The sequence below is a fragment of the Apium graveolens genome, chromosome 10 (assembly GCF_009905375.1).
Source record: "Apium graveolens cultivar Ventura chromosome 10, ASM990537v1, whole genome shotgun sequence".
Lineage (NCBI taxonomy): Eukaryota > Viridiplantae > Streptophyta > Magnoliopsida > Apiales > Apiaceae > Apium > Apium graveolens.
This window is the reverse complement of record NC_133656.1, coordinates 176,130,203-176,134,017: the sequence shown is the minus strand read 5'-3', so window position 1 is coordinate 176,134,017 and position 3,815 is coordinate 176,130,203.

Sequence of the window (3,815 nt, the reverse complement as noted above, 5' to 3'; positions counted from 1 at the left end):
TTCCTGAATTCAACTTGCCAATTCTCACCAAGCCAAGAAGGACAAAATCAAGGGCAGTCAAGAAAGTGAAGCTGTCACCTCTCAAATCCAAGGCAGTAGTCAAAGCTCAACCCAAGATCAACAAGGAAGACTACTTGTACTTGTGTGACATCAAGGAATTTTCAGACCTAAACCTTTATCTGGAGGAGCTGGATGAGGTAAGGGCAATTGATGCATACAGAAACCTACCTGAAAGGTTGGTATTCAAATACAAAGGAGGAAGGGAGATTCAGTGGCCTCTTCACAGGATACTTCAAGAAAGCCAAGCTGTGTTGATCAAAGTCTATTCATCCTTCAAGAAAAACTTTGGGTTTAATGTAACTGCAAGAAGATTAGTATTGAAGAAGATTGAAGAGCTAAGGAGTGTTAGAGCCAAAGATGCACTACCCAAAACTCTTATCATCCCATACACAGGGAGAAGAGTGCATCTAAGGCCCTACTGGCTGATGGAATTCATGGATGACACAGGTGTGAGAAGATTCTTCAGACTAGAAGACCAATTGAGTATCTCTAGCAATGAGACTCTTTTGGAAATGCAAGAAATGTTAGATCTCTCAGAATCTGATTAATTAGAATTCCACAGACAGCTCCAGAATCAAATTGAAGAAAACAACAGAAAGCTTGGAAGAAGATCCAGACCTTCAAGAAACTAGAAAAATCGGCTCAGGCTAGAGGAGCATCTTGAATTGACTGTGAGCCAAACCTTGTATACCTTGTTTAAATTGAAGCACTTTCAGTTTTATCTACTTATCTTTAAAGATATATGTTTAGGATGTTTTGTTATCATCAAGTGTCTCTTAATTTATGGCTACAATTCCAGTAGACATAAATTGGGGGAGATTGTTGTGAATATGTTGTGCACTTGATGATTACCTAAACAAAATATCTAAGTAGATTTTACTTAGTGAAATAATGTAGCACTCGACGGATAAGAATTATAGTCCCGACGGATAACTCAGTTTGAGTACCGACGGATGAGTAATTTATTATCCATCGAGTGAGTAGCTTATATAATGATAAGTTTGTAGCACAGTGTTGTATGCACCTTTGTATAGAATCTGTAGTAGCATATAAGTCATGTTGACTTTAACTAGATATACAGAATAGGTTGATTAACTGTACATAAGCAATGTCTTGTAATTCTGTATAAGTGAAATGAAGTCAAGTGCGAAAATAGCTATCAACGGATGCTTAACAAAGCTTCGACGGATGATCAAATGACTTTCAACGGATGTTCAAAATAGCAGTCGACGGATGATCAAGTAAGTCATCGACGGATGATCTGAAAGTCGACGGATGATAATATCAAGATTCAAACATCAGTTGAACAGTGAAAGCTGACACACAGCCGTCGAGATTGGATACAAACACTGTGGAAGCCCATTAACTGGGTAATAAAGGACGAAAAGCAGCAAAGATCAAGACTGTTAGATTTTATATTTATTCAGTTCTTTTGACTTTGTAATCTTGGTAAAATATATAAACCAAGAGAGTAGCAAAAATAAAATAACTAAGAAAACTAAGTGAGCTTAGAAACAAACACAGAGAAATCTTTGTAAGCACTATCTTTAGCATTTCCTGTGTTCTTAGTTGTTCTATCTTGTAAAAGCAGCTGTGAGCATTTCTGCACACAGAGTTCTCTCGATATATTAATATATATCTCTGGTGGAATTGTTTAAATCCACCAGAAAGTTTTAAAGACTCTTGTTTTTAATTACTCTTGTTTTGATTCATTAAAGTTTATATTCCGCATTGTGCTAATCAAAACAGATATATCTATAATCGAGTTGAACATTTTTATTTCAAGAAAAAGATAAAGAATTCCATTCAACCCCCCCTTCTGTAATTCTTGCTATATTGTTAAGGGACTAACACTTTCGAGACCCAAATTATTTTGTTTCAAAAGGTCGCTTGTTTTACGAGTCATTCCGAGTCAATTTTTGTTCGATAAATCATATTTTTGACCCGATTTCAGTTTTAAACGTACTGAGTCGAACCTTTTGACGAACCGAGACATGTGTTATATGAATTATGTGATACGTGGATTATGTGTTTATATGTTATGTAAATTACGTGTGTAAGTGAGTCAAGAGTCTTGTACTTGACTATCTTTTTTATGTGCAGGCTATCGTATGGGTAGACGATAGGGTTTTGACGCGCAGTTCGTCGAGTAATTATCGTTTAGACGATTAAAATGTTATTTTCTAATTATAGATACGAGTCTTTCAAGATTATCAGGACCAGATGGAATGGATGAAGACTATAGTTGAATAGTATGGAATATTGGGTTGCAGCACTGCATGAGCAGCAAATCAGAGATTTAGCGAAGCAAAAGACGGTGATGTTTTGAGACATGATGTCAAAATAGATGTGTTTTTGCGAGTGTGACTAACTGCTAAAAACTAAAAAGTCAAGTATCCCTATCATCACTTATTGTTCAAGTGATATTTCTTTTGAATCCTATTATGCAAGTATTATTTTTCCTAATCTCAGCTCAAAATAGATAAATATTTTACAAATCGTTGAATTCAATGTTTATCATGCAAGTACTCTATGTTATTCTATATTCAGAATAGTTAAAGATTTTACTTATCAAATTATTGGATTTATTAACGTTTTGGATTTTGAGAAATATGATTTTGTTGCGAGTTGTCTTGCCCAAGTGAATGGGAGAATAAAATTATTTAGGACGTCGATTGAGTCGGCTCTTTTTCAATAAAAAGGTTTTAAGATTGGAATGGTTACTGGTTACAGCGTAGGTGATCGAGATATCGGTCCAGCTGTAATATCTTTCAAGACGAATATATGCTTTTTTTGGCGCCCTATAGGTACCATATGGCTGCGGGATACGAGTAGTACCTATATTTACGGTATGGCTGCGGGATACCGGTGTTGTTTCGTGACTGATCATCAGGAACGTCATGAAATATAATTGGTTCCAATCTAAACTGTTGTTTCTAAATTGTTTTGATAATCATAGAATAAATTATTTATCAACTGTTTCTGTTTTGGATTAAAGGTGAAAAGCAGTTTTGATTCAATTTCTGATTTATGTTGATACTTACTTTGTTGTTAAATATCAAAGGTGGTATTAGTATAGATGATTGATGTTGACTTCAGTATGGGATCTTGTGAGCATCAAAGTTTGTATTGATATCTAATTTGATATGAGAACAAAATGAGTATTAATATCAAGAGTTCGGTTTTGAATAAAGTTTATAATTCAATCCATAATCATTGCGTCTTGTTATTGTTGTTTACGATATTTTCGTAAAAACTGTTTTACGAGTTTTATTCTCGTCAAGATTGAAAGTATTGTTGAAGCATTTCGCTCGAAAATATCAAAAAGAGTTTTGAATACAATAAGAAACAATTATCCGATTCTTTAATAAACTTTCTGTTTCAGCAATTATGATTTTTAAATGTCATGCTCTGATGCAGATATCGATTTTATATCAAAACGGCCTTATATATGCTATAATGAACTTGCTGAGCATTTCTTCCGCTCATACTTGCATGTTTTAAATTTAACCTCCAGTGAGGATTAGCTTGCACTGTTTAGCCGCGTAATTTGAGGAAGCAAAGAAGAAGCTCTTGGAAGGTGGTTGGTCCAGGGTTTGCGGGCTAGTGTAAGTTTTGTTATGAAAAGTTGTTTGTATTATATTATATTATAATTGTGTTATTTTATAGTTGGGCCTAGTATACTTCTTTTCGAAGATATACTAGCGGGTTAATATTGAATTGGAATTTGTTGAAAAGAGTTTTAAAAGGAAGTG